The sequence below is a fragment of the Podarcis bocagei genome, assembly GCF_964188305.1.
Source record: "Podarcis bocagei genome assembly, chromosome: 2".
NCBI lineage: Eukaryota > Metazoa > Chordata > Lepidosauria > Squamata > Lacertidae > Podarcis > Podarcis bocagei.
The window spans coordinates 49,984,105-50,000,601 of NC_138126.1; the positions used below are offsets into that span (position 1 = coordinate 49,984,105).

General features: G+C 42.7%; 1 protein-coding gene across 4 annotated transcripts in view; it reads right to left on the minus strand.

The window, feature by feature from the left end:
• CACNA2D3 (calcium voltage-gated channel auxiliary subunit alpha2delta 3) overlaps positions 1–16,497 on the minus strand; it is a 498,964-nt gene that overhangs the window by 58,609 nt on the left and 423,858 nt on the right. The window lies entirely within an intron of this gene.

Consider the following 16,497-nt stretch of genomic DNA (forward strand, 5'->3'; position numbering starts at 1 on the left):
AACATTATAAGTTGTATGAATGTTAAGAAAATGCACGATAGAAAACAACATGGCATCAGCAATTTAGTTGAAAGATATATGAGAATAAGTGATGTTTAAGAAAAAGATGAAATGTGAAGCAATATTATGTTTAAACTAAGCAGTTAAGTATTTGATAAAAATATTTAAAGTTTGAGACATAATATTTGAGAATTACAAAATAAGAACTGAAATAAGGCAATAAATTGCTGCTTATAATTTTATTATTGAGAACGCAGGAAAGGGAGATGTGAGGAAGTCCAAAGGTTATGGAAATATGATTTATGGACAGTTGTTTTCGTTGTACTTTTTCTATTCTATGTTTATCTTTCTGTTTTTCTTCGTTTTCTTTTGTTTGTTATATCTTGGTGATGGTATTTTATATGTTGGGTGATTTTTTTGTTTAAAATTTGCAATAAATATCTTTTTTTTAAAAAAGACATTCACTGGCAGCAGCCCTGCAGGGTTTCTTTCCCAGTCTGATCTGAAGCCATCATGGCCTGAACCTTGGGACCTTTTGCATTTAAAGCATGTTCTCTACCACTGAGATATGGCTCTTCCCCCAATTTATTTCTTTTCTTCTTCTTTTTACACCTTTGACACCTAACTACCTGTTTGGACCATTTCTTACTGCATTAAAGGATGCTCTGTTGTTAGTTTCTAGGAGCACAGGATGCAATCCAAACACGTCCAGCTCTCATCAGTGCTTGGATGGGAGGCCACCTAAGAGCTCTCATTGACAATGCCTCGAGGTGGGACGCAAACATATTAAATAAATACAACAATAACTATAAGAAAGGGTTGAATCCAGGAGTCCTCTTTCCATTTGCAGAACAGGCTCTGATCCAGCAGAAGCTACTGTTGGAGAATGGCTAGCGGGTGGGAGAGGCAATTTTTGGCCAATCTCTCCCTTCCTCTCCCTCTTCCACCCAAATTGGATTGGATTTCAATGTCTAGAATTAATAGTACATCAATAATATAAATACTAGGGCTCCAATGAAATCTGCCACCCCATTCTTGGTAGGGTGGGGGCACTTGCCATAGTGGTGAGAAGTAGCTCGTCAGCAGCAATCTCCCCCCCAGTGGCTACAACCTGCCATTCTCCCCACCACAGCTAGGATACCCCTAGAATGATGTGGCATTTTGAGGGAAGCTAAATGGATTACTGCAGGGAATTAACTGAAGAGTTCTAAGTACATTTTAACAGTTTAGACTTAATATAAAGTGGGGGGTGGGGGTGGAGAGAGGAAATTGGCACAGTTTGGCTCATTTCCTTTCCAATCCTTTCCAAACCATCCAACCCACTCTGAAGCAGAGGGAAAACCTCCCCCACCTCTTATTTCATTTTGGCGATATGCACAGCGGAGTTCACAACGAGGTTTGTCTTGGGTTTTGCCAGCATGCCTGTCCTTTCGCAAAGAAAGAGGAGACATGAGCTGGAAACTTATTCATTAAAGCCTCTATATCTTGCCCTCCTGGTGCAAAAGCATCACCCAGGGTGGCTTACAACATTCAAAGCGGCCATTTCATGAAACGTGATAATATAATAAAACCATCAGCCAAGGAGGTGAAACTAGCTGTCAAGACCAAGCATAGATGCAGTGTTGTGTATTGAGTCAAAGGATTTTATATCTGTATTATTATTGTCTGTATTTGCATTAGGGTAAAGTAACTGCCTTTTGGTTCCAGAGGGTACAGCTACTATTGGTTCATTTAAGCTGCTGTATTTGGATCCTCTGTCTTATTGGTTCCCTCCAAAAGGCAGGACTGTGATTGCCTGATATTGTTCCCTCCAAAATGTATCCTTTCTTGCTAGTTCCCTGTCCCTATAAATGTAGCTTTCCTCTCCCCAGTCTTTAGTCTTGTTGCTTTAATAAAGAAGTGTTACTAGAGAACTGTCTCCAGCATGTTATATCAAGAGAGCTGAAATCACAAACCCCACGTCACAACAACTGGCGACGAAGGTGGGATCCGGAATGCTGAGGAGCGGTTAAACGCAGCCCTGCCTCAGAGTCCGGATTGCAGCTAAGAACAAGACTCACTGGCCAGCTGAGAAGACGACCCTGCCCACAGGACAATGGAGAGTGCAAGGGTATTGGAGCCCTTCCAGCCATCAGAGCCCCACACGTGGGAAGACTACGTCGAACGCTTCGAGTTCTTTGCAGAGGCTCAAGGGATCACCGATGCCAGCAAAAGAAGGGCCACATTCCTGAGCTACTGTGGGCCTGAGACCTTCAAGCTGACCAAGGCATTGCTTGCTCCAGCGAAGCTAAGTGAGACATCTCTCAAAGATATTCTTGCCTGCCTAACAAGCCACTTGGCGCCTGAGACCAAGATGGCTCGGCGGATGGAGTTTCATAAGAGGCAGCAGCATGCTGGGGAGCCTGTATCTGCATTTCTGGCTGAACTGCGGAAGCTCGCTCAGCACTGCGACTTCCAAAATCTGGAAGAGACTCTCCTGGATCGGTTTATCGGTGGTCTGAGCAGCAAGAAAGCCAGAAGACGCATCGTGGCTAAAGAAGAGGTTACCCTTGCTTCAGCTTTGAAGGAGGCCACCGCCACGGAGAATTATGAAAGAGAGGAGCTTGATGCCAGTCGCAAGGCCCCTAAGCCACAGATAGAAGTTGCGCATGCCATGGACGAGCTAGAGGCTACTCCGAGCCAGAGCCCAGTCCGTGGGGTCGAGTCAGTGCGTCAGGCCTGCACAGTGCACAAAGATCACCGAGGCAGGTGCCCAGGTTGTGGCGGAAACCATAAGCGGAAGAGTTGTCGTTTCCGGGATGCTATATGCTGGACGTGCGGGAAGACAGGTCACATCGCCAGGGTCTGTAGATTGGCGGCGTTGGGAGCGACAGGAGCACCTAGACCGGAGCATCGCAGACCGCCCACAGCAACCCATTTTCTAAAGGACTGCCACTATGTAACGGAGATCAACGGGAGGGTCGTGCAGTTCCCAGCGCAAGGCAAGGCACATGTCAAGGTGAAGATTGAGGGTCAGCAGTGCGACATGGAGGTGGACTCCGGATCTGGATTCACTATCGTGTCGGACCAGACCGCGAGGACATTCTTCCCCAGGGGTAAGTTGCCCCCTCTGGAGCCCTTCCCGGCAACCTTGCAGTCATACTCAGCGGGCCGCATCCATGTTATGGGAATGTGTGCCGTGAGAGTACAGTTCCGGGACAAACAGGCTGTACTCAAACTATTTTTAAAAGTATCACCTATCTGCATAAAGATGCTTTAGAATCACTCACTCACTCACTCACTCATTCAGAGATTTATTTGCTGAGCTACCAAAATGGTTAGCTACTTCAACATGATATAAAAAGCAAGTTTAGTTATGTCCTGATTCCTAGAAAAAAATCTGACAATGTGTTTATCTTCCTAAAAATGGTACGTATGAAATGCAGTCCAAAATAATTGAGGTCATTTACCACTCTAAAAGCTGAACTATGATAGAAGCATAATCCGAGAAAACTTGGTTGTTGAGAAAGTCACTACCCTCTAAAGCGAAAAAAGTTAATGTGCAGATCTGTCTGAAAAAGAGCCACAAATCAATGCTAGATAGATTTGTACGGGCAGCATACAACAACAACAACAACAACAACAACAACAACGTCATAAAAAGCACTACTTAACACATGTTGATAAAACATCTCTTCAAGGACTAACGTTACATGTTCTGTTTAAAAATATGGGCAGTTCGGTGCTGGTAAATGCCAGCTGTCCCATGACAAAAGAACAGATTTTGGAGGTACTAGGGAGACAAATGTGCACTTATTACACATATACCAGCAATTATGTACAAAGATCCCACATATTTTGTATGAAAATGCATGTTCCTGTATTTTTATAATAAGGATGCTGGCATTTATAGAGATTAGCTGTTAAGAGTAAATTCCTTTAAAGCAGCTTACTCGCTTGTTGTCATTTTCTACTGCTAGTCATTCATTCATTTAATATTTGTTTTTAAAAATGCAGCAGTTTCTAATCTGTGCAGGAGATAGCACCACACTAAATTGTTCAGTGATACTCAATGTTCAATATAAACATAAGGTACTTACTGGGTTGGCTAAGAGCCATCTATCCTGAAGTTCCCCGATCTTTAGTTCTAAGCCATGTTGAAACAAGAAGTCATTAATTCAATCCCAGCAAGATTTTAATGTAAACTGCAATGCTGAGATTTCCCTTTTTCTAATCTACCTTCATCCTGTAGCCTCTCAAAGCAGGGCAGGGTTGTGCATATCTTTCTTTTTAAAGGACAGAGCAGTTGTGTTTATATAGCTTCTCAGAAAGATATTTGTAGGTGTGCCTGGTAAGATTCTATTGAAATCAATTTTCAATGGTGCACTTATAATAACTACATACTGGCAGGATCATTGTAAAAACCTGCAGTTTAAAAAATATATATGAGATATATATCAGAACAGACGAATAGAAGAATAAGTTAAGACAATTTGGAGTATGCAGGAAAGGATGAAAATAAATGAAAGGAACCGCAGAAAGAGGGAGAAGGGGGTCAAAACTGAAAATTGTAAAACTTGGCAAAATAATTGTAATGTATATATATAAATGAAAATTACACACACACACACACACTACATACTGATAGCCTCTTGGTTTAAAATAATTCATCATTTCATTGGTACATGGTACAATGGGGAAGCAGAAGACATGATCCTCAGAACTGATCCACTGATCCTCTAATCCACTGAAATCTATAAACTGTGACATGATTTAAATCCTATGCCCTTTTAAAATGTGTTGGGGGGTTATTGTTTTTATTTTGATTATGTATTCTGTGGTTTTATATTCTGATTTTATTCTGTGAAACACCCTAAGACCTGTGGGCATAGGGCGGTATATAAATAACAACAACAACAATAATAGTAATAATAATAACACAAGTGCAGTGAGGATATGAAACACATTAGCCGGGCTGAAATAGGTCACAACTAATACACAATACTCTTTGTAACTTGCCAAAATTGCAAACAACCAACTTAAGTCCATAATGGTGGAGAAGCAATGTTTTCCCTATACCCTTTTGATGTGATGCTAGAGCAGGCATAGGCAAACTCGGCCCTCCAGATGTTCTGGGACTACAACTCCCATCAGCCCTAGCTAACAGGACCAGTGGTCAGGGATGATGGGAATTGTAGTCCTAAAAACATCTGGACAGCCGAGTTTGCCTATGCCTGTGCTAGAGAATGAAAGAAGCTTAGGAACTGACATACAGTAGATTACATTTTATTATTCGTCAGTTGTTACAAGGAGAAAAACACACACCAATAAATAAATTTTAGAAAGGGGCAAGATTAGATGTAGATACACAAAGCATTTTTTAAATTAAAAAAAACAAGACTCCTTGTGCTCTTACCACCCAGGATGGCCCTGCCTTCTGCCTGCCCCTCAGAGTCAGCACATCACACAGGGCCGGGGTTCCTCCTCCTCACCCACTCACCAGCAGCCACTGCAAGCTGCCCAAGGGGGGAGGCCAGCAGTGGAGACCATAGAGATGTCTTGGAGAGGCGACGGGATGCTTCCTCACAGCTGCTACCACTGCTCAGGACAAGCGGTAGTGGTACTGGCAGGGGGAATAGGGACACTCTAGGGTCAAATCAGACGGCTTTCATAGTTCCAGCACTGTTCCTGGAAAATCAGGGCACTTGGAACATATGGCAAATACTGTAAATAATTATTCAATGGGGTGGCGTGAGCAGACACCTCTCTTTGGGGCGGCTCAGAGACCAGGGGAGGTGGCAGCTGCTGCCTGGAGGACTCCCAAGGAGAGGGAAGAGAAGGCTGAGGGAAGACATCACAAGGGAGGGTGTTTGAAAAGGGGTGAGGGGCTGCCAACTCTACAGGAAAGGGGTGACATAACTGGATCCTGAGGCTTGGAGCATGTTTCCCCAACGGGAAGCCTCAGAAAGAATGTAGTTGGAGCTGTGGACTCAAAAAGGTTGAAAACCTCTGCCCTAGGGAGAGCATTCTTCCTAAAATATCTAGATTTTTCACATCTTAGCATCCCTTGGTTCAGTTATTAGAAAGACCATGTTCCAGAATTGCTCAACTTCTCTATTACCATGTGTGCAATACAGACAGCTGCACTTATTAGGGATGTTACAGTAGCCTTTATGTTCATGTCCATTGACTCTCCCTTTTGAATATACTTTTTGATGCAGCACCCATTCATTCTTTTCCCAAATGTGACTGAATTCAACCGAGCTTCCCTGATAGCAGAAGAGGCTGAGAGTGCCTGATGATTTTACCTGCCAAATTACTAAAATATATCTAGGCATTTCCACTGGTGAAACACTATACACCGTCCCTGGGCTTAAACGAAAGCAGATTCCACAGCATTCTTGCTGCTTTCGTAAACGTGTGCTTTGCAATAGATTTTCTTTACAAAACAAACCCCATAGTGGCCTGCTTTGGAAGTGTTTGACAGCGAAATCAGTATAATTCATCCTCAATTGAGTGTTCCAAGGATTTATTATTTCTGACAACAGCACAATTGTGGTACATGTGGTGAAGAATGAGAAGTTCACCCATATACCTTGCTTTCCTCTCCGCCTTCATATATTTATATACATATATATAAGTTTTCTGTGGGTGGAAAAGAATTTTTAAAACATGGTGGGCACAGGCTAAAAAAATCTGCTTGTAGTTAAGAAATATGCCAAAAGCTCTCTAGGATGTTGTGGCAGATATAAAACTCACTGCGCTGTCTGCTACATCAGTTGAAACAGAAGGTTAAAAAAAAAAAATTGCTGGAGGAAGATGAATGGAGACACAGGAATAGCAGCCTGCTGTATATTGCCTTGTAAAACATACCTGCCATTGAAATGAAGAACAGCAGCAGCAAGCAGAGGTATCCCATGTCGTTCATGCTTGATAGCATCATATGGAAAGTGTTTGCCCCCTCTGTGCACCATTTGGGAAATGTCATAGAGAGCAGTAACAGGGATATTCCTGTTTCTGCCTGGCTATTATACTCACATACATTATGTGGCTACGACAGCTACTGGTCACTAAAGAGGACCACTAGGTAGCATTCACCATTAAAGGGTATAGAGAGCATAGGGAGTGTGACCTTGAACAAGTGGGACTCTCTCCCTCTGGTTTCCTACCCACCTTCAACTGTCAGTCAACATTCTGCGGCCATGGGAATGCTCAGACCACAATGGGTTACTTTGCTTCTCCCTGCCCCTCAGGTTCTTACCCAACCTTTCTGTACTTCTGCAAATGTTGGGGTCTCCTCAAGCTTGCTGATACTTACCTCCAATGTAGAGGGTCTCAATTTGGCAATGTAAGTAAGCCAGACTTGGAGAATTTAGTTCAGTGTTAGAGCACACGCACACACACACACACACACACACACACACACACTGAAATGTTTGGGCTTTGGTACATCTTTCAAGCACTCATTTCAAAGGAATGTCATCTCATGGGGTAACTGCAACATTCATCTAAGCAGATCTCAAATAGTCTATTCAATAGAAATCGTTAGGGAAAGATGTCTCCATGCTCTTCACTATATGGCCATTTCCCACTCATGTGCTTGTTTATATTTTTATGTAGGCCTACTACTGATCAACGTATGTGAAGTTCTTTTTGTGTATGCAATAATAAAACAAATCACAGAAGCCAGTATTTTGAACTTGAAGCTTTTTTAAAAAACAGGCTAAAAAAAACTATTATAAAGGCTTTGCATCCTTTTTTCTTTTTCTTTTAGATTGATACTTTGCTTTCAAAAGATTGGGCACCCAGCCCTCTCAAAAAACAAACAAACTCCATAGTCACTCTAAGATAGAATGTATACATTATTTCATTATCATTGTATGAGATTGACAAATGTAATGCCATAATTTAGAAGAACCGCATAGCTACCAACTTGCAAAAAAAGAAAAGCACCAAGACCAAGACAACATTGGAATCTTCTTTGATGTAGCCATGGATAATGTGGGCTATCCATCATAAGTGAAAATGAAATTGAGTAAAATGTATAGCCTTTGACAAGAAATGATCTAAAATATCTAAATAAAACAACATGTAAACCCTGCGCTTAATCTCAGACATGCTTTTCTAATTCTTCCCTTTTCTTGATCCCTTTTGTTTCTATTACTTTTATGTAAAGTGTCATCTGCTTCTATTTACTGCAACAATATGAAGTCACTAATTAACTTTAATCATGCTTATCTGCCCGACATTTTCTCTGTATCTGCAAAAGGATGCACAGCACACACAACTCTGTATGTAAGTGGAGAGTTGATTGAAAAATTGAAACCTGTTTTTGCTGCCATCACTAAATAGGCAGACACACGAAATTTGATTTAAAGTCTCTGGCTACTACTTTATTTAACTTGCAATTAAATGTAAGCTAACCCAGTCTCTCATTTCCCTGGGGTAGTACCAGACTCACAAGGCCCCCTTTCCCGCAAACCAAAATGCTGGTGCGTAGGGGAGCCTAGCTAGTGTAGGAAAAGATTCTTGTATCTGGGCCAGATCACCGAAAAGCATGCCCTATATATTTATATCCCACCTTCAAATGCTTATGGCTCTCCTTGCGCCACAAAGAGACCCAAATTTTGGGACTATCATACCAAGTTGCTCTTAATGAGTCATGGTTTTTAAAAACAAGTGAATGGATTCAAGCTGATTCTCCCAATGGAATTCAAAGTATAACCTCAAGCTAAGTAGCAGCAGAGCCAGTAGATAAAACTTTGTTGCATCCAGCATAGATGAGACTTCTTTGCATAATATTGGAAAGATCTCATCATCAAACCCCCAATTTGCTTCCCAGGATCTAATGGCTTAACTTTTAAAGGGATTGGGGGTGGGGCGGGGAGAACCAAATTATTTTACCTACCGGTAGCAGTCGAAGAAACCCGATCCAAGTCCATTGAAGCCCAAAGACTAAAATTATTCAAAGTTTTGGACTGAGTCCAGCAGTAATATAATATGATCTCCTATTAACCCACTGGAAGCAGTTGGTATGTCTCTCACTAATCACCAAGCCACTTAACAAGGAGGAAGCAGAAACCCTGTATTTTAAACTCTCTCTGACATATAGTTCAACATTCTCTTTGAATAAGGGATCTTGGAACATTAATACAAAGTTCATTTAGAAAGCTCTGAGAAATAGAAGCTTTAGAGATCTTTGTTTCATGACACAATACATGCAAATACATATTACTGATGTCCTTGTTTTATGTCCGGAAAAGACACTTAAGCAGCAGACGGTTGGGATTGAAGAACCAGTTTCGGAATGTGTTTAGCCCATTTGGGGACTGATTTCATAGCTCCAAATCACCCCCAAACTTCTTTCCCCCCAATTCAAATGTGCATTTTGGAATTGACAAGGGGAATTGCTTGGAAGGGTGTGTTTAGTATGGAGAAACGATTGTGCAGAAAAGATTAAGCCCTACTCCAAACATCTTATCAGTAAGTGGCTTTTTTCAGGGTGGGTGGGGGCAGTGTTATCCAGTGCTTTATCTGAAAAAAGGAGGTGCCAGTATGCACCCCACCCGCTTTGCCTATTTCCTCCTCCACCACTGCTTCCTTCCCCCCCCCCCCGGCATTTTGGCATGACCCACCAAAGCGGGTTTACCACAAAGTGGTGTGGCTAGAGCAGCCAGTGCAGCAAGGAAAGGAGGGAATGAAGTGTTGGCTGTTCTAACCCTGGCATGTTGTGATAGAGCAAAGCAGTCCTCCTCTACCACAAAGTGGCATGGCTAGAGCAGCCTGGCTAAACAAAGGAAGAAGGGGAAAATGTCAGCTGCTCTAGCCACACCACTTTCTGGTAGGCCCACTTTGTCACGTTGCACCAAAATGGCTCCAGGGAAGCCACGGGGGAGTAGGCGAAAAGAAACATCTGGTGTTATCAAGGTTTGGCTACACATGTTTACTCTTAGCTCCTACTTTCTAAACACAATGCATCTCCAGGAAAGCATTTGTTAGGCAAGTGTTCACATAACGAGCTGATGATTTCCATCATTTCCTATAGGAAAATTTAAAAAAATGTGCAGTAGCACAATTTTTAATTTTTATTTATTTATTTAAAAAACATATATATTTCGACTGCGTCAGACCAACATGGCTACCTACCTGAATCTATTTCCTATAGGAACACTTCTAATCCATCCTTTCCCCCTCTATGCTTTCTGCCTGAAACTGCTGCAGCCAATCAGCAAAAGCCAAACAAAAACTGATTTGTCTGATCTCTCCTGTTCCCTGATTTCTCCAATCTCTTTCCCTCCCTCCATGGTTTCTGCCTGAAATGTTTGCCGCCCACCAAACAAGTAAGGAAAGGAGCAAACATTGGCTATTCAGATATGTGATTCAACCACCGGTGTAGCGAGATTTGGGTATAACTTTGTGTTTGGCTGAGATTTCATATGATGAGTGTTCTGATAGCAGGACCTGCATGCACTTTTTTCTGACTTCAGAAGCTTCAGATACTGTCTTCCGTATTAATTTTTGAACATTTGCTGAAACCTTTTTATGCGGTTAGGCTTAAGGGAAAAAAAAATCTATTTCTGTAATAGTCAGTGAGCTGTGATTTAAGGGGGGAATTGTGTGTGGTTTTTATTGTATATATAATTGTTGTAAACCGTTCTGATACTATTTATGAAATTGTGGTATATAAGTATTTTTAAAAACAAATAAATCAAACAGTGCAAAGGCAGCAGCTTGTGGTTGCTGACCAGTTTGAATCTTGAAGATCATATTACAACAGTCCTCAAAGGGACGCACTGGCTGCCAAGGTGCTACCAAGCCAAATAAGTAATCACTTATAAAGTCCTACACAACTTAGGACCTAGATATTGGAAGGAACATCTTCTAACACACTAGCCTGACTGTGCACTAAGATCAGGTCTGCCAGGTTTTTCTACATCCTAGGGACAACCATTACGGTCCATGCACTTGTTACTTCTAGATATGCTTACTTAGTGCTTTTTTCTGGGGGGACGCAGACCCCTAAACATTTAGTGAATCTAACGGGAGAAGAAACTAATTTTTGAAAACTTTTTAATTTCTTCTCTAGCGTGGTGAATCATCAGTTCTGTTGCTACCCCCGATGGCAGCCTCATTTCCTGTGTTTTCTGAGTCTCAGACGGAATGAGAGTGCCCCTCTCATTTCTTTTTCATTTTTCTTTGTTTGTATGCTCTTTCTTTTTTTCTATTTCTTTGTATATTTGATGTGTGTATGTATATGCAATATCAAAATTAAATTTAAAAAAGAGTGTACCCCTAAACTTTTTTTAAAGAAAAGAAACACTGTGCTTACTGTAATTTGCTTTTTGTGGGGGTCACCCTTGAATTTAGTCTGGAAGCAGCAGCTATTGCAAAATGCTGCTTCTTAATTGCTCTCTGGAGCAACTTATCAATAACATATGATACCTTTGTTTAAAGCATTGTGCTGACTGCCTATCTGATCCTATTTTAAGTATTATTGTCGTGAAATGTTTTACTGGTGACTGGATTTTCAAACACTTGTACAAACATCAAAATTCATGTAAAAGGTTGCAAAGAGCAGCCACAGATATGATTTGCCCCATCTCTGTAGCAAATCAATGGGGTGCCTTCAATAGAGAGGTAAAACTGAAACAGAGTTTTAAGCCTATTGCCAATTTTACCTGCGCTGTGAAGTGGCTTCTCCCTACTTGCTGCAGATACAAGGCTAGTACTTGTCAGTTTCACTTCTGCTCTCTGCAGCCTGTCCACACAACGTCTCTGAATTTATGACATTCTATCCAGCTCCTGCCCACCTAGCAGTTCGAAAGCACCCCTAAGTGCAAGTAGATAAATAGGTACCGCTTTATAGCGGGAAGGTAAACGGCGTTTCCGTGTGCGGCGCTGGTGCTGGCTCGCCAGATGCCGCTTAGTCACGCTGGCCATGTGACCCGGAAGTGTCTCCGGACAGCGCTGGCTCCCGGCCTCTTGAGCGAGATGAGCGCGCAACCCTAGAGTCGGACACGACTGGCCCGTACGGGCAGGGGTACCTTATACAGCCCACAAAGGCTGCAAAGAATGACACTGAAACTGACAGGCTCAATTCAGAATAATTCCCCATAGACGTAAAACTGGCAAGGGGTTTCATATATATTGTCAGTTACTTTTCTACTATTAAGGAACTGCTCAGTTCCACTGCTGCTCTTTGTGGCCCTTGAATTGGGACTACTTAATATGGCATTAACTCCTAACTTTCCGGAACTGGCAGCTGGTTGGGGGGGGGTGCACACCTGCACTGAACTTGTTTGGAAATGTTGAAGATATCAGAGACAGAGCTCCTCTGGATATCTGACACCCAAGGTTGGACCAACAGAAACTCTCAACAACATATAAGGGACAATTCTGTACACCCCTAGTTTAAACAGTGAAATAACAGTTGCCAGACTACATTAGAATGCCAAAAGGAAGCTTGCTATTTTTTAAGTGACCAGTTTTAAGAGTTGTTTTCAAGATTATTCTTTTTTGTGCTCACAAGTTTACATTAGAGTTCTATCACAAAGGATAGGTAGGGTGGGGGAGGGAGGAAAAAAAAAAAGAAAATTAAAGAGCACAGGAACATCTGTGTACCCATTTTTATTGCCAATACCCTCAACAGGAAGACAGAAATAGCCACATAGGAATAAAAGGTAACTTGACAGCTCTAATCATATGTTGCCAGAAGATGGACCAAGTAGGAAGGTTTGACTAAAAAGGAAAAAACAACAACAACAACCAAAGGGTAATAATTTCTTCTACCACAACTCAAGAGTGCATCAAACAAGGCCTGTATTATTGTTGGAAAGGAACCTCACACAGTGCTGTAACTTTTCACTGACCCTGCTCTGTGAACATCTTTTCAATTTGTTAGTGCTAAAAATAACACAATTGTAGTTGCAAAGGATTACCCAAACTAAGAGAGGCAGTTGAGAGGCATTCTTTAAAGCGTCCATTCTGTAGCACAGAGAGATGCAGGATCTTGGGAAAAACACCTGGCTTGGAAGACTCGTCTTCAAGACAATGGTTATAAAAACAATTTGTCATCTAATAGATATGCAAGCCAAAGGAAAAGTTTACTAAGTCTATAGAGAATTCTGAGCCGAGAAAAACCATAAAAGCCACAGCAGGAAGCAATAATATCTATATTACTGTTCTGTATCATGCATCCCGTTCGAGACTCATGGGTGGAGCCTGGTGAAAGTCATCATAATGAGAAGAGATGGGCTATGTCAAGAGTGGAGGGAATTTTATTTGTAGAAATTAATACAATGAAGCAGCACATCAGAACTTTCAGGTTGCCACAGATACTAGCAGCAAAATATTTTGACTCAACACTCACGTCTAGGTTAAATGCAGAAAATGTGGATTGAAGAGTTTTGTTGAGTGACGGTGTAATGCCTTCGCCAGCTCACACTTCAGATCACATTAACCACACTTCCGTAAAGAACAAGGCAAAGCAAATGCAGATAATGGCTATTATTGTCTACTTCATTATGTACCAGGCTTCTAGAGATCTATTCAGCCTACAACTTCAATACAAGATGTCATCTTGTATGGGACATCTTGTATTGAGGTTGTAGGTTTTGGAATAAACCCTCTCCTGAGATCTGCAATCTCACTTCTTTATTGGCCTTCCAGGGGTGTGCAAAACACTTACCCCCCACTGGCCTTTAGTTCAGCTGGCTAGAGTTACTTGGTTCTACTAGCTTTTCTGTTTTTGTTGGCTGTTGAGATAATTCATTTGTGGTATACCAGCTTGAGTGTGGAAGCATCATCCTAATCCACACAGAATATTCAAATAGACTCATCTATTCATTGTCTTGCATTTACATCTGACTTTTTTTGATCATGGAACTAAGGTGGCCTGATGTCATGAGCCCCACAGCAGTGTTACGATATTGAAGCAATGCAGCCGCGAGCTGCTGGTAGCTTGAAAGCAAAACATAATGGGAATGTTTGGACTGTCCGTGGGAAACAGAGGGACAGTCAATTCACAGTGCGAAGCACCGGAATTAGCTCAGAGTGTAATATGAGCTCTTCCTTTTGCTCTTGTACAGGAAGTACAGGAGGAGTTATCCTCTCGACTGCTGGAGTTTGAAGAGAGCAGTCATGTTTTCTGTAACACTGCAAAGACAGAAATAAAGGCATGTAAATACGTTTCTGTCTATCTCTTTCCCCTGCCGGGGGGGGGGGCAGGAAAGAGGGGTGTGTTCTTCTCACGCTGAGAAGGATCGCCTATCGCGACCTAGCCTGGATCTTGCTGGGGAATGCAGACAGGGAGGTCAACAGGAGATCAAGCCGGGTGCCTGGGAGAGTTGCCAGTTTCTCCTGATATGGGCTTGATTCCCGACAAGCACTTCTGGGATTGAGTTTGGGTTGGCAGACCCCGATGGAGAAGCAGAAAGAAACAGAGGGGGAGTTTAGCTGAACTGGAAGAACCTGGGGGGGGGGTCCCTCTATTTCTATCCCAACTTCAATTGCTTTAGAAGGGGAAGCAGAGATGCCAGCTCTCCCCTCCAAACTTCCTGCAGAGAGGGACACCTCAGTGGAGGCTGGGGAGTGCTCTGATCAGCTAAGGAGGTGAGCTGAATAGGCAGCAGCAGTAACTGCACAGGAGCCTGAGCAGGAGAGGGCAGCCTTTTGGCCTAGAACCAGGCACTGCCTTCACAGATGGCAGCAGAGCTGCCCTGATGGATTGTGCACGTGCAATCCCACAAGGTGAGGTAGTCTCGCAAGGGTGCATGCCACTCATCTTTAAAACCTTGACAGGAGAGGTGTGGAAACACCCATCACTTGTGTTCAGTTCTGAACTTTTTGCCCTGCCCTTGAACTCCTGAATCATAACTCCTGAGAATTCTGTCTGTTGTCAAGCATGTACCGTTGCTTGCTCAATTACTTCCAAGTAAGAGCCTCTGTCTGTGTACTTTGCGCAGGAGTCCAGAAGAAGAAGAAGAGGAGTTTGGATTTGATATCTGGCTCCAGAGAAGCGGACACGGAGCAATGGATCCAAACTACAAGAAAGAAGATTCCACCTAAACATTAGGAAGAACTTCCTGACAGTAAGAGCTGTTTGACAGTGGAATTTTCTGCCAAGGAGTGTGGTGGAGTCTCCTTCTTTGGAGGTCTTTAAGCAGAGGCTTGACAACCATATGTCAGGAGTGCTCTGATGGTGTTTCCTGCTTGGCAGGGGGTTGGACTTGATGGCCCTTGTGGTCTCTTCCAACTCTATGATTCTATGATTCTATATACCTGCATCTGAAGAAGACAAGTAAGGTTCCAATAGGACAGTAGGAATCCACACAGTACAATGCCAGCGATGTATTGACCTTGAAGTGCATACCCATTTTAGGAAACAGGGGTTTGAAGCCCAGCTTGAGTGCCGCACAATCTACATTCACAGGATTCCAGCAGAGTCATTTGCCCTTCAGTGTTCGCAACATATCACTCGTCAAGAGCATTATGAGCTAAACTCTAGCAGATGCTACAATAGCAGAACAAACATTTGGATGAGAAATCATATTGAGTGAATGCAATGTCCCAGCCCATGTTCAGCTTGGCCCACTTTCCCTCAGCGTCATCAGATCTGGTACCAGATGCAGCACCTCAGAGAAAAGAGGAGGGACAACAGAAATTTTTCTGATGGAAGTGCATGCAGTATTGGTGACTAGTCTTTCTATCAGCTCTGAAATACTAAAATATAAACTATATCTCAATTAGCTACCAATAGTTTCTAATTGTGTTTTGCAATAATCCAGACTAGAACCATTATAGAGTCATAGAATTGTACAGTTGGAAGCGACCCTGAGGGTCATCTAATCCAACCCCCTGCAGTGCAGGAATCTCAACACACAGTCTCCCATCCAGCTTGAAACCATACCAGACCCTGCTTAGCTTTGCAAATGTGGTAGCAGTTTTATTGCTGCACCATTCCGCAGACAAGGAAATAAATGGGAGACCTGCAAAGGGTGTGTTTGATAGATTCCCTGCTCAGTCCATTTCAGTAGAGTAAAGCATCTGAAGGCCCTGATCCACTAGGCACTGGGGTAGATTGCACCCTGCACCTTGCAAAGTCAGGCCCAGGCTGCCACTGGGCCCAGCAATGGTGGCAGCAGCAAGCAGCTCCGGCTTGCTCAGCCCTACCCATTGCCACCCCACTGCTGCACTTACCTGACCAAGGGGCTCTGGATTGCGGGCTCTACTGGTCAAAATGGGAGCCTCAACGATCACCCTCTCCCACCAGAAACACACCAGGACTGCTCCAAGGAAATGCAAAAAGGAGTGCTAGGCCCTTACCCACTTCTGATTGGCCAAGCAGATAGCCAGCCAATCAGGATTTTTTTAAAAAATGGATATCCCCCTTTCACTTTTCATTTCCTTAGAGTAGAGTATGGTGGAATTTTACATCTGGTGAATTAGGGAAGACTAATGGACCTTGCAGGCCCAGGCAAATCTCCTATAAAACACACCCGTTATGTAAATATCAGTTTC